The sequence below is a fragment of the Xenopus laevis genome, chromosome 7S, assembly GCF_017654675.1.
Source record: "Xenopus laevis strain J_2021 chromosome 7S, Xenopus_laevis_v10.1, whole genome shotgun sequence".
NCBI classification, from domain to species: Eukaryota; Metazoa; Chordata; class Amphibia; order Anura; family Pipidae; genus Xenopus; species Xenopus laevis.
This window is the reverse complement of record NC_054384.1, coordinates 70,094,317-70,110,020: the sequence shown is the minus strand read 5'-3', so window position 1 is coordinate 70,110,020 and position 15,704 is coordinate 70,094,317. Positions and strand designations below refer to the sequence as shown.

The 15,704-nt window shown below is 39.7% G+C and overlaps 1 protein-coding gene across 2 annotated transcripts in view; it reads right to left on the bottom strand.

The window, feature by feature from the left end:
• The window catches only part of phldb1.S (pleckstrin homology-like domain, family B, member 1 S homeolog), an 89,616-nt gene extending 82,691 nt beyond the window's left edge, over positions 1–6,925 (bottom strand). Inside the window, exon 1 of one of the 2 annotated variants that reach the window (XM_018241989.2) lies at positions 6,666–6,925. The gene's annotated coding sequence lies outside the window, so the exon portion shown is untranslated. The remainder of the gene's footprint in view (positions 1–6,665) is intronic. The other variant, XM_018241985.2, reaches the window with a different exon arrangement.
• Positions 6,926–15,704: the final 8,779 nt, after the last annotated feature.

Sequence of the window (15,704 nt, the reverse complement as noted above, 5' to 3'; positions counted from 1 at the left end):
AGGGGCTTTTAACATACAGTATTTGTCTAAAGCACTCGGAGAGTGGCCTTTTCTCTTCTAGGGTTACTAACTGAACAGAGCCAATAAAAGTATTGCTTGATCCTAATGTTATTAATAAGGAAGGATGGTAGAACAATAACAAGTGAGTATTGTTTTCCAGAAACCATATTTGATACAAAAATTACAATCCTTATAGTGGTGTATTTTTCACAGAAGCTTTATTGGTATGCTTTTCATGCAGTCTAGAGCAAATAGTAGTTGGCCCTGTACAGATGTTCTGCATTAATGCTTTCTTCATTTCATTTTCAATACATGATTAAAATTCCAGATGATTAGTATTCTGGCATAAGTACAAAGTATGTTTTTTTTTATGTATGTGCCACAGGTGAGTTATATCTTCCAGCTTGCAGAGTTTCTATCTCTCCACCCCACCTCCCTTTGTCTCAGGACTGCTGGAGATTAAATCAGAAAATCTTAGAAATGTCAGGAATTTTGCCCAGTACAGATTATGATGTGGTGCCAGCGTGGGATGGAAGGAGGAGCAACAAAGATGAACACAATGAAAGAGTTTGTGAGATAGAAATGGAAGGGCGATACTGTCCTGAGTCGTAAGGGAAATTAAAGGAAGAAGAAAATTGCAATATAGAATAAGCAAAGGTGGTGAAAAGCAGAGACAGAATAAAATAAGTGATTTATTCCTACTATCTAGAAACTTCACAAACCACTTATTTAGGCCCACTAATTTCATAGTTTACACACACACTTTTAAAGAGAACACACACTATTTTTAATGATATCAAGCAAAGAAACCCATAAAACTGCATGAACTATGGTTCTGCTAGGAAAGTACACTTTAATTACAAAGACATGGCTGTTGTATGACTGCTTGACTGTATGACAGTTTGAATTATAAAAGGCTTGAAGTATTTTCCAGCTTTAACTGACCCCACATGAGAATTAGACATTTTCATATTAAAGGGATATTTCACCTTTAAAAAAAATGATTTTTCACAAGTTGTATTGCTTTTCTTAATATTAGGCCAACTGAGCATGTTCCATGTTTTGTTTTGTTTTTATTAAAGGTAACTGTGACAGCTTAAACCGTTGCTGATATTTCTCAGTAATATATAAACAAATCTACCCTGATTTATGCTGGCATTTTACTTCAGCTCTCCACAATCCTGCATGTTCTTTCAGATAATCTTAGTCCCTTATGCTCCATTTAAAGGAATGTTAATAGTGCTACTCCAGCAGACTTCTGCACTGAAATCCATTTCTCAAAAGAGCAAACAGATTTTTTTATATTCAATTTTGAAATCTGACATGGGGCTAGACATTTTGTCAATTTCCCAGCTGCCCCTGGTCATGTGACCTGTCCCTGCACTTTAGGAGAGAAATGCTTTCTGGCAGGCTGCTGTTTTTCCTTCTCAATGTAACTGAATGTGTCTCAGTGGGACATGGGTTTTTACTATTGAGTGTTGTTCTTAGATCGACCAGGCAGTTGTTATCTTGTGTTAGGGCGCTGCTATCTGGTTACCTTCCCATTGTTCTTTTGTTTGGCTGCTGGGAGGGAAAGGGAGGGGGTGATATCACTCCAACTTGCAGTACATGACTTGGGGCAGCTGGGAAATTGACAATATGTCTAGACCCATGTCAGATTTCAAAATTGAATATAAAAAAATCTGTTTGCTCTTTTGAGAAATGGATTTCAGTGCAGAATTCTCCTGGAGCAGCACTATTAACTGATTAATTTTGAAAAAAAATGTTTTGCCCATGACAGTATCCCTTTAAGGTTAAGGTCACACAAGAAGCAGCCTGGGCTTCTATGAAAATGCATAATTTTGCATTTTTGTACTGATACCCACTCAGTGTGCCTGCACACAGGTCAACGCCATGCCTGTCAGTGCAGAGACATAGCAGAGCAGAGGGGGAACACATCAGCATCTCTCCACCTGCAGAGCAAAACTGAAGCCTAATGGTGAAGACACACAGAGCTACTTGTTGTGGCTACAAAATGCCGAAAAATCCCTACCATAGACAATACCGATAATTGCCTCTGATAAAACACTCATAGGGGCAATTTCACTAAAGGGTGTATGTTCACCTGTGAAGGCTTCGCCACACTCCACAAATTCACTACCACTACACTAATTTCATAGCGAACTTTCGCTAACGTTCATTTCAATAGCGTTCATTCGTCAGCGCAAGAATTTCATAGCAAACTTTAGCTAAAGTTCCTTTCTGCCTAGCAAAACTTTGTTAGTACACTTACACTTAGGTCAATTTGAATAGGGCGGGTTCATATAGGTCTTATGCACTGTATGACTTTATTAAAGATGGTGCAAGTGGCCACTTATTATTAAAAATGTTTAAGGAAGCAAAATAAAGGCAAAAGAGATCCTCTCATGCCCTAGGCATGAGCCCACCCTACACCCAACAAATGTGGCATGCCCCTCAAATGGTAAAAAAAATAATAGTTTAATAGTTACAACTTTTAAAGAGAACCCCACTTTAAAATATGAAAAACACACAGGATATGATGTCACTGACATTAGATTGAGGAGGATATAGCTTCATAGCTTATCAGTTTACCAGGTCTAAGCTGGCGAGGAAACTCAGGAAAACTTCCCCTGACATACAAAACCAATGATCATCTTTAAATACCCAAAATTAAAAGAATATAACTTTTACAAATTATAGATTATGAATTTAGCATAGGCTATTATATGGCTTTTACTCCTAACAAATATCATACTCCCAGATCTGAGTAACACATTATTCAAATATTATCTCCTGAAAGTCTTTATAGTTATAAAGTGCATGCCCACCCATCATATTTAAATAACTATAAGAAACTTTCCAATATACATTTAATAAAAAATGCAATGTTATGTAGTTATTTGTAAGTGTAATTGCTATTGAAAGCAGTGTCTTTGGTCCTGATGTTTGACACAATGTAGCTTTTCAAAATGGTTGTTGCTGAAAATGCTTCCGTCAAATGTTATTACAGTTTAAAAGTTGAGCAGAACATTAGCTGCAGCACCACAGGTCCTGTTGTGTGAGTACCCCATCAGCAGCCTACTTAAGTCCCCTAGGCCCCCTGATTCAATTGTTGGCCAACAGATCAGATCATCCAGAATTGCCCAGTAAGTTGGTGCCAAATTGCAAAATATTCATTCCTCATTTTGAGGAGTTCACCAAACACCATTAACAAAGCACTCTGAATTATCTTATAACACTGCCCTTGGGAACAGTGGGTTTCAGAAAATGTCTTCCCATAGCAGACACTTTGAAATGGCTGGTATTTCTACCTTTCTACTGCTTTTACAAACCTATTATGACCCTCTGATACAGACATTTCATGCACCCCTAATTTCATTCTGGAAGACAAAACACCCCATGTGTCAGTGCCATAAGAGTTTGTGGGGACAATCTGCAGTAAGGTATTATAGTTTCTCCAGAGGAAAGTGAAATGAATGTGGAGAGGGCTTGTTTTGGTGTGCATTTGCAGCAAGGCCATTTTTCAACAGTTTCCCTGTTGTTGGTATTCTTAATTGCATGCTCCATCTAGTGGTATAATGTAAAATCTATTAATACAGGTATAGGACCTGTTATCCAGAATGCTTGGGACCTGGGGTTTTCCAGATAACAGATCTTTCAGTTTTGGATTTTCATACCTTAAAGCAGTGATCCCCAACCAGTAGCTTGTGAGCAACATGTTGCTCTCCAACCCCTTGGATGTTGCTCTCAGTGGCCTCAAAGCAGATGATTATTTTTGAATTCCAAGCTTGGAGGCTATATTTGGTTTCATAAAAACCAGACTTACTGCCAAACAGAGCCTCAATGTAGGTTCACAATCCACATAGGGGCTACCAAATGGCCAATCACAGCCTTTATTTGGCACCCCAAGAACATTGTTCTTGCTTGTGTTGCTCCCCAACTCCTTTTACTTCTGAATGTTGCTCACGGGTTCAAAAGGTTGGGGATCCCTGCCTTAAAGGAACAGTTTAGTGTGGAAATAAAAACTGTGTAAATAGATGGGCTGTACAAAATAAAAAATGTTTCTAATATAGTTAGTTAGCCAAAAATGTAATACAAAAAGGCTGGGGTGAACAGATGTCTAATAAAACAGCCAGAAACCAACTTCCTGCTTTTCAGCTATAACTCTGAGTTAGTCAGCGACTTGAAGGGGGGCCACATGGGACATTTCTGTTCAGTGAGTTTGTAATTGATCTTCAGCATTCAGCTCAGATTCAAAAGCAACAGATATGACCCATGTGGCCCCCCCTCAAGTCTCTGATTGGTTACTGCCTGGTAGCCAGGGTAACCAGTCAGTGTAAACCAAGAGAGCTGAAAAGCAGGAAGTAGTGTTCTGACTGACATGTTATACATCAAATCACTCCAGCCTTTATACATTACATTTGTGGCTAACTAACTATATCAGAAACATTTTTTAAATTGCACAGCCTATTTATTTACCCAGTTTTTAGTTTTACACTGAACAATTCCTTTAAGTCTACTAGAAAATCATGTAAACATTTCTGGATAACAGATCCCGTACCATGGTACATGTGCATGGTTTAACATTATGAGCAAAAATAATGCTGCATAGCACAAAGAATACCAATCAGCAAATAAAAAATTATAATATTCCTATAACATGAAAGCATGATACACATGACATAGTGTACAGTGTAGTCAACTCACACATATCAATAAATACAATTATACACATATGTTAGGTTGTGCATGACTTCACACGCAGTACACAACTTGTACTGGGCCTTTTACACTGGCTTAGTTGCTCAGGAATTTGACCAAAGTAATCATGCATGAAAATAAATAAGTGACCGGCTTCTTGCACTCTGTTCTTTGCTATAACTAGGAACATAATGGAGACTGTGTTAAACAGAGTGCGTTGCTCAATAAAGTGGCAGTGCCAACACTAACCATTTACTACTCTGTAATCTATCTATACAGCAAAGTTGCAGAACAAACCCAGAAGGAAATGTTTCACATGACTCTACACTAAGTTATATACAGTGCATATAGAGGAAAAATGATTTTACCTCCATGCCGTCATACATTCCAATAGCTACACTCCATGGGCCTCTTCTACAGAGCGGCTAGATGATCTTAATTTGCAGGTATGCAATCTCTTATCTAGAAACCTGATATCCAGAAGCTTGAATTACATAGACTCTATTTCTATGTAATAATAATTCTAAATTTTTTAAAATGATTTTCTTCTTCTCTGTAATAAAACAGTACTTTGTAATTGTTACTAACCAAGCTGCATAAATCTGTATGAGCAATACAATCCTGTTAGGTTTTTTAAGGTTTAATAGTTTTGTTTACAGAAAACCCCTTTTACAGAAAACCACAAGTCCCAAGCATTCCAGATCCTATACCTGTACGTTTAAAATGATTTACATGTTCAGGTAAACTCCAAAACCAGCCCCACAGGATTGGTTTGCCATCAACATGGATTTATGCAGCTTTGTTATCATCAAGTACAAGGTACCATCTTATTATTACAGAATTTTCATGAATATTGCTGATACGTTGTTTTCTTAAAAAGCACCCTATGGAAAATGTGTTCTGTTTTGAAGCTTTTTGCATAATGGGTTTCCAGAAAATAAATCTCATGCTTTGTGTTAAAATGTGGCAGACAACTCATCACAGCCATGATGTTTTTGGTTACATGATTAAAATGATATATCATTTCATCAGGAGATATATGCTGTTTTCTGGCTCTTATTTTTAAATGATAACAAAGTTTTACTATAGAATGTAGGAAGCAGGCCTGGAGTGGCAATCTGTGGGTTCTGGCAAATGCCAGAGCGGCTGCTATAAGGTCCCATAGAAAGTCAGTATTTAGTGGGCTGGTGGGGGCTGTTTGGGCCTCTATGTGGGCTGATTGGGCCTCTGTGTACCTGAAATGCCAGGGCCTATTTTAACTCTTAGTCCGGACCTGGTAGGAAGATGCTCTTAACTACTATCCTTGAAGATGCTGTACTAAATTGCATTGACTGCACTGCCTCAGATTTCTTGCATGCGACATTCTGCGGATGGTCACTACAGTAAAATCAATCCTAGGCTGGCACGTTCACCAAAAAGTTACACAAAGTGCAAGTACAAAGCAATCAATTAATTCAAACCGAATAAGCAATACAGTTTATTTCCTTTGTTTATGTCCAGAGAAAGATAGGTTTGTGCTGAGTGGGCAGCATCGGTGCCAGCCTCACACACTTCCCTATGACAGGTATACAGGTACAGAGGTCCATAGTAATACAGTCCAACACATTAGGAGGAAGAATATTTGTCCTGCACTCATGTATGCAAAATGGTTCATCCTGCCTCACATACAAAATATAAAGATACAGTGCAAAGAGCACAGCCCAACACTTACTGCTGGCCAGTACAGTCCAGGCATCACACAGTTAATGGAACACAAAAACCAGGAGTGTCTGCAAATGCTTTTGAATAAATGTGCCAACATTTCTTTATTCACGCTGAAATGATCCGTATGCCTGTATATTTATGAAACAACTCACAGAACTCCAGAGTCCAATCTTGCGTTGTCTAAGACACGTCAGGGTGTCATTAGCAGTGGAATCCCCCCCCCCCCAAACACATAAACCCCAATAATCAGACCACCGTACCTCGTTCACTTCTGGAATTAGGTGCAGCCCCTCAGTCTTTCCTCCTCTCCCCCTCCCTGTACCACGTCTGCACAGGAACAGAGAGTAGGATCCAGGCAGCTGTGAGCAGACAGAGGGCTCACTGTCCCATCTGAGATGGGGTCCTGTCCCGCCTACAGCTGCCTCTGCGCCCAACCAATGGCGAGCAGGGAGAGGGGATAGGGATTGCCCATCCGCCCACCGAAGAACAAGGAGTAGTTTATTCCATACACAAAAAATTATATCGGGCGCAACAACATTCTATCTGGTTTGGGGGTTATGCGGTCGGCTTATGTTTCAAATGTGACGCAAAAAAGTACAAAGCGATAAGCAAAGAATAATTTCTGTTTCAGCTTTTTATGTAGATAGTGGAGCTGCCTATTTTCTGTAGCGTGCCCGTTATATTAAACTCATCAACTTATAAATTCTTGTAGAGTTCATTTCTTTTCAATTTGATATTAAAAATGTAACCAAGGTAACTGAGCTCAGTCTGTAGTTTAGGGGAGACTGCAGGAGGGATTCAGAGAAACAGCATTACTATCTGACGTCTTTTCTGACTAAACTTTTCCATCACTTGTGCTTGCTTCAGCTTGGGAAAGTTGCTTGCTTGAATCATTGTTTTGATATATGTTCCTTGTGGTAAAATGTAGGAAATTCTGGATAATCCTGTGTTGAGGGCGGGTGCAAGAAAAACACGACTGCTTCTAAGATGGGGCCCCTGTGAGAAACAGCTGCTTTCAGTGGGAGAGTAAAGAAAACCCCCTTGCCTCACCCCAACACACAGACCCATACATGACACAGACCCATACATGACGCACAGGGCCGGATTTACATAGCGGACGCCCCTAGGCCCACTGCCATTTGTCGCCCCTGTCTCCTCCCCTTTATTCATGCAAATTTTCATGGAGATTGTATCTCCTGTGCATCCCCAGTGTTTTTGAACCAATGTGGGTGTGGTTGGGCAGCATGCCGCCCCCCTAAAATCCTGCCGCCCTAGGCCCGGGCCTAGGTGGCCTTCCCACAAATCCGGGCCTGATGACGCATATATGCACTGGGCATGTAACCACTTTTTTCTTTATGGGGGAAATACATTTGCTGTTTTTGGTATTAACTATTAATGGTGAAACATTTTCTTGCAACAATTGCAATGCATGAGAACAGACATACATATTACATTTATAAGGTATTATCTGATGTGAAAGGAATTGTGACTTAAGCTGGCCATAGACACACAGATATAGTCAGGGGCGATCCTGCCCAATTTCCCGCCCCCCGCCTCTCACCTTCAGTGCCGGACGGGTCCACGTCGCTAGTTGACCCAAAAATGTTCATACCATGGTGATTGGTGGTTTTGTTGATCCGAACGGACATAACTTCTGTATGATTGCTGCGCAGGCCCGGACTGGCAATCTGTGGGTTCTGGCAAATGCCAGAGGGGCTGCTGTATGGTTCCATAGAAAGTTACCATATAGTGGGCTGGTAGGGGGCTTTTTGGGCCTCTGTGTACTTGGAATGGCAGGGCCTATTTTGACTCCCAGTGCCTGTCAATTAATGGCCAGAACATGGTCTGATTTGTTATTTTTCCTCCTTTAATCATACAATTTAAATCTGAATGGTTAGTTTTAGATTGCTGAATTAAAATGAATGATCACCATCTAAACATTTGTTGTACAGGGAATAAAATCTAAATGTCTATGGCCAGCTTTAGGCTGGGAAAAAGGAATTCGATCTTTGTGGATCTTACAAAAAAAGAAACCAAATAACAGCCTTCCAAAGTTTGTCATTTTTCTTCCAAATTTAGTTTCTCCACTACTGATAACAATGGCCAGTGGGGTAAATTCAGAACAGTAGATCTGCTGCTTTAGAGGGCCCAAGGGAGAGCTGGCCTGGTGAGGCAGTAACACTAGGGGGCAGATTTACTAAAGGGCGAATTGTCGCCAGAGACCAATTCACACCCATCGCTACAATTCGCCTGGCGCAAATGCGCTCAGACTATGCTAATTCACTTAAATACAGAGTTTCGTCGTTGGCACCGAAGCCTGGTGACTTTTCGCTAGTGTTACTTCAGTATTGTGAAGATGCACTAGTGTTCATTTCTGCATAGCGAAACTTCGCTAGGGATCTTGCGCTCAGGTCAATTTGCATAGGGCGGGAAATTTAAAGTTGTACGGATGTCTTTATGTTACATGTTGGTGCATATACTTACAAATTACACTTTTAAAAACACATATCCAGGGAACTTAATAAAGACAATACAGTTATTCTAATGCCCTACACGTGCCCACTGTAAAATTAATGTTCCATGTGTTTGCAAATGTATGGGGAAAACCGGTTACCCAAAAAAAGTTTGTTGGGTCTTTTGCAGGCGATCAGGCTGAAAAAACGAAAAGACACCAGCGTTTTTTTGGACTTTTCAGCATTTTCGGCTCACAGAATATAAGCTAGATCTAGCTACTTTAATGCACTTCGCCTGATCTGAGGTGGTAAAGGCAACTCTGGCGAAAGAGGTAACGTTCAGTATAATCCGCATTTTGGTGAATTTACATTGAAGCGTCCGTTCACCAGAATGAAAAGTCACCTGCCGATAGAGTGCGAGTGAGTGCACACAAACCTCCACCCCCTTACCAGTGTTGCATACAACCACCAGTCTGGATGTGGGTGGCTAACCCCCGTTGAAGTCACAGCCCTGCTTCTATGATAGCTAAGCCACTGATCTCCATAATCTTCTTCCTTTTCTGGTTAGGGGCTGCAAGAAGGTGTTATAATCACTTTGTATCAGGGCTGTCCAAATTAAACCCCCCCTGCTGTTACAACTACAACTCTCACAATAAACAGAGTAAACAGAAAGAGAGAGAATGACATTACAAGGTCTTCTTCAGCCCCCACTGCCCCACTAAGCACTTCCCTGAGTTTGTGACCACTAAATTTTTGATAAATAATTCCTTATGTTTAAATTATATTTTAGTATTTCTCAATTTGTTCACTAGAAAGAGAAGAGTAAGGACAAGAAAGCAGCAGTTGTTTTTTTTTTTTCACCTGAGAAGTTTGCTGCTGGGAGAGCCATGTTTGATTTGAAAGGAATGTGAGCAAAAATGTTAACTTCAAGCACATGTGAGCTGTACAAGTAATAACCTGTGTAAGTGGAGTGTGCTCCCTAATGGCAGCAACATTGCCCTCAGGGCAAAAACAACTGATGAAATCACGTAGTACTTAGCAGTATGAAGAAATACAATGTACTGTATGTATGAGACAGAAAGCCGTGTTATCATTTATTTTTATAGTCATACATATACAACACTCTCAACAAACTTTTTGACTGTCCCTTTAAAGAGAGAAAAGCCTTGTTGAAATCATCAGTATGGACTACATATACCTAATGAAATTTGCCTATGTAAATGATGCTTTCCTTTGGGAACTGTAGATGTGTTTACACAAGTGTCTGCCAGGAAATATTTCTCTCATTATGAGAAATAGGGATTTAGTCAGTTTTGCTCTCTGTATAAGCCCTTGCTATATTTCCTATGTAAACATGGTACTAATGAAGTCTTAGGGGCAAATTCCCTATGCGGAGAAAATTTGCCAGCGACGACTTCACAGCCATCGCAACACTTTGCCAGGCGTAAATTTGCCAGGACAAAGATAATTCCCTAAGATACGAAGTTGCGTCAAGGGCGCCAAACGCTGGCGAAGTTGAGCTAGCGTTACTTCGGCAAGCAAAGCGAAGCTGTGCTATCGTTTGCTAATTTGCATATGGCGGGAAGTGAAAGTTGAATGGACATATATGTTGCAGCAAATACATTACATTACACAAGCCCAGGGAACCTTAATAAAATAAAATAGAGTTGTTATATTGCCCTACAAATGAGCATAGTGTGTAGTTTATGCGACTGGCGATAGAGTGTGAATGATCGCTAACGTGTGTCTCTTTCGCTAGCGAACTTACGCCTGCGCCCGTTAGGGAATTGGCGAAGTACTGAAATGACGTCACGCTGGCGAAATTTCGCTGGCGTTAGTCACTTCGCCCCTTTAGGGAATCTGCCCCTAAATGTCCATTTCAGTTTTTGAAATTGCATTGGCTATTTCTATTATGAATGCCACAACTTAGCATATTCTCTGTCCAATTAAGTATTTGACCTGTAAATAAATATTCAATGTTTTTAAAACTGAGAAACTGAGAAACTGAACACAGGTATGTTTAAAATAAAAGCAACTGCTAAACCTAAACTGGCATTGATCATAAATGGCTTTTGCTTGGTGTTTATATATTTTATCTAATGGCGGGATGAGAAATATGACCATCCACATGTGCAGGGCTACAATCAAAAATCATGAGGCCCATAATATTTAGTTAGCAGGGATCTCCCCCCATAGGGCTATGCCTATCAGTCCAAGGGCACCCCTGAGCAGTGGGCCCTAGCAACAAAATAGAATGGTGCCCCAATTAAAAAACTGCCAGCTAAATTCCTTGCCTAGCCAGCCACTCCCTATCAAACCTTCAGGGCTATACACACTGTATACTAGGCAGGACAGTGTCAAATATCAGACCCCAAAATGGGTAGTGCTTACTGAAATATGGGTTGTGTTTGGGTGTGGATTGAGGGTGTATGTGGTCATAGCAGGTTGTTGCTTGGAGGCTCCTTGGAAAGACCCCAGAAAAAATTTATGTCAAATAAGTCTTATTTGTTAGTCTAATACATATATGCATATTGTACTGTAAAGTTGAGGAGGAAAACAGATCCATATTCCAGATATTAGCAATATAATGCATTGTTGCAATTTATTTAACACCTGATTGTTGTTGATTGTCACAGGTATGACAGTATAGGCACTAAGAGACCAATGTTGCTGCTGGTATATGTAGCCATTTATCCAGGCAAGTACCTACAGAGGTAGCAGACCCTGCATTTGCCAAGGGACCTAGGGGTGTAGAGGGTCCAGTGAGGCCGTAATTAGTAAAAAAAAATCAATATATCTTGGTAGAATAGGTCAACTTTGCGATTGTTTGGGGCCATAAATTTAATTTATTGTGGGGCACAGTAACATCCAGTTATGCCACTGCATTTATCCAAAGAGTAATTTCTCGCATGAGTGAACTATTTCTAGTTACTGGAGGGCATTCTTCAGCAGCATGACCTCAGTTCCTAATTTTTTTTGAATGCAGGCTTTCAAGTAGGAAGACTTAAAGTGTCTGTGTAGAAGCACTTTTCCCTTTTAGACGCTAAAGGGACGTGAAAACATATCCAGTAGTTACCTATACTTTCCCCTGTTAATAATGCATTTCATGCAGACCTTTAAGTGTTTGTAATTACACAAATAAAAAAATTAAACCCAAGTTAAACACAATGAGATCCAAAAAATGTTGGATGTGAGTAAGCTTATGTTAAATGCAAGGAAGCTGAAAAGAAACTATGGCAAAAGCAAACAATGCATGCATATATTGGACAAACTGCCTGTTTACAGGAAACCTGTGGGTGTTCTAGCACAATGGCATCCACACATTTTAGATCATTTATTTGCACTGGGAAAATTCAAGTACAGAATTTGACTGGGGACTTTTTAAACAATGTAACACTAGTGGTTCCCATTCATTGTATGTATTGTTAACAATTTAAATATTGGATGTTTGTATTACTTTTTTAGGCGCAAGAGTCACATACTGGTGTGATATGAGCTACTGCATAGGTTCGCAGTCTGTCTTGATGGGATGGGGAAAGCATACAATATACTTTTGTTAGTATTATGAAAAAATAGGGTATTTTACTTGCACCCTTCATTGTGTTTTCCAGCTCCATTAGCTTCATTATTACATTACAATACAGTATTTTGTGCTTGCAATCACAGGTTTAATATGAGTGCACACATTGATTCACTTCTAGCATCTCTCTAGATACAAATCATCTCTGGAGGCCAGCTATTTTGGTACTTATTAGGTTACAGAAACAATATCATCTGTTAGAATTGGTTGAATGTCACACGAAATGTTAAAACTAATTTTATACCCAAAGCTATGTAAATATGTTTGTGTCAGTATCATTCTATAACTTATTCCCCCACAATTCTACAGACGAGGAATAGTTACAGATTGACTTAAGAAGAAAGGATAAATTCCACCAATGGAATGTATTTTCTACAGTAATAGCTGTAAATTATTGAATTCTCTGCCATGTGAGATTGTTTTGGCAGATGTCCAAAAGACCCTTTGATCCATTTTTGGAAACACAGTATTAATTTCAATAAAGTCAAATTGCTGATACAGTTGTTAGCCTAAAACAAAGATTAAATCCTTACAAAAGAGAACTTTTTCCTCATGAAAAATTGTGGTAGACCATTAGTGAGGAACCAATTCTGCTAATTATTAGCAGTTGGAAACCTATTGTTTTGGCTCATGTGAAATACAGCGGTAAAGGAAGCCTACATTTTTTTTTATTTAGTTTTACCTATGAGTCAACAGCCAAATAGTTCCCACTGCCAAAAACAATAACTGTTTCTTATCTGCTCCCTATTGCAGTGGTTATCAGATTTGTTTAGTTCAAGTCCTGCTTTTAGGTCTAAAACAAGCTCATAACAAGATTGCAAACATAAGAAAATGTTTCCAATGTTAAAGTATTATGTAGGACATTCAAGAAATGTTCACCCTAAAATGTTAAATTGATCTCTAGATGGGCTTCCAGGATTATCTAGGAGAGCAAATAGTAATTTTTCCTAAATCTGTTCCCTCAGGCCGGGCTTCTCCCAACCAAGGCACTGAGCTTAGAAACCACTGCCTACAGGCCTGGATTTATGGAAAACATTCTAGGTATAGCATGCTACCAGGCCACTTCTGAACTGGGCATTTGGCAGGAAAATGAAAAAAATCTGCCAAAATCTCCTGCCGGCTGTGTGTGATTGGGGGCAGAATTTGTCTAAGGGCATCCCATCATCAAATCTAGCCCTGACTGCCCAGGGCTGCAAATGAGCCCTCTCCTTACCTGTGCTCTGTACCATGCCCTAGATCTTCAATGACCCCTAAAGAGTTGGAGTGCTTTCATTTTCTTAAGTGCCACGCTAGGCTGATTCTCAACATGTGTACAATCGCAGGCTGAGTATAAGTTGGCCTCTGCTTCTTCGTGTGTCTGCACTCATAGGACTGTGTTGGTTTGGGTCCAAGCACATGGACTGGATTTCAGCCTGGGAATGCTGATGTAGCACATAGGTCTCAGCCTGCTGTTGTTGTGTTAGTATGTGCACTTACCCCAGTTAGGCCCAATTTAAAAGATCCGCTCGCTTGGCTTTTTCCAGTATGCACACTTTGATCTAAAAAATCATATCCGAAAAAAAAAAGGATTGCAGTCTGTCAGGACAAGCCAGAGCCAATGTGGTCTCACGCCGATCAATACCTGCAAAAATTTTATTGAGATATTGTTTGGGCAGGCCCTTTGGAGGGTGGATAAACTGCCAACTCAGTCTGAAGGGCCAAATCGACAGCTTAAATCTACCTGCGGGTGGCCACCATTAGTTAATCAATAGCTGGACGAAAGCATGGCCAGCCTTATATCAAGTATCATATACAGTATATTCTGTTTATATAATATATGAAGCTTGTGCTGATACATTTTTGAGTATTGAGTTATATCACACATGCGTTTGATCCTTGCATTGGTATTGCCACAGCAGCCTTCCCTGCACCCAAATCCCCAAGGCAGCCTACAGCACTGTTTACCAGTATTCATTAATCATCTTTTTAATCTCTGCTCTGGTTTTGCTGCTTCAACCTTCATTTCCCTGTAGCAGTAGCATCAGCTTTTCAATCCCTGCAATTTTTACAAACAAGAACAAAAATCCTGAGGACAATAGATTTAAAAATGCTACATATTCCGATTATCACGTTGGCATTTCTGTCCACTGAAGAATATATTTATCCAACCAAACAATCCCTGCACTCTGGTTATCTAAAACAAAAAAAGTAACCAGGGACCAATACAAAATGCAATTTGTTGGGCTGCAGGGATTGCACAGACTGCGTTCAATTTAAATGAAATCAGCCCTGCCAACAGCATTTTTAGAAGTGCCCTAGATTTTTTTAAATGACCTGGTCAGTTTAACACTCATTGGAGCAAACAAATGCTAATTCATTTTACAGTGACCAATGGTACACTTATGCTCATAGATACAAAATACAGATAAAATATTTGCCATGATACAAATTGCTGACATGGCACTCTGCAGTAACATTTATTGAGTTCCAGTGCAATATCTTAGTGTACAATTAAATGTGTTTCCACTCGCAGCATATCCCAAATTTGGTGCAATAGTGCAAGTGTAAAAGAATGCAGTCACTTTTTTTTAGAAAACACATTCAATTTGTGAATAATTAATCTTGCACTTGCTTCATTCAGTGGAAGGTAACCTTGCTTATTATGAAGCAATATGACTAAAAATAAAACTTGATGGGTATTTATTTAATTTTATTCCATTACAAGCAGGATGACCTGTATTGTTCCAGCTCATGGAGCTCTTATGCTGGCTATTGAGCTGGCCATAGATCTTTTCATTATTGTTAGACCAAGCTTATCTTGAAATGATCATTTAAAGGTATGATTTGTCCATCAACTAAAAAAAAGACCATTTCAAGCGATGTTGTCTATTTGAAGCCAGAAAAACTGAGGGTAGCTGCCTGCTTGACCCTGCAAACAATTGGACAATAGATAGATTTAACTGTGATAAAGTAAAAAAAGTATAATGCAGTGTTGCCCTGCACTGGTAAAACTGGTGTGTTTGCTTCAGAAACACTTCTATTATTTATATAAATAAGCTGCTGTGTAGCAATGGTAGCAACCATTCAAAGGAGAAAACGCTCAGGTTACACAGCAGATAAGCTCTGTAGAACATAATGGTGTTCTCTGTTATCCACTTTTTAACCTGTGCCATACTGGGCGACGATCCATCGTGCAGTGCTCGATTTCTCCTCCCTGGCTAACTCCTATAAGGAAGGCAGGGAGAAGAAATTGAGCGCTGGATAACCCGATCGCCTTTTCTGAAAAT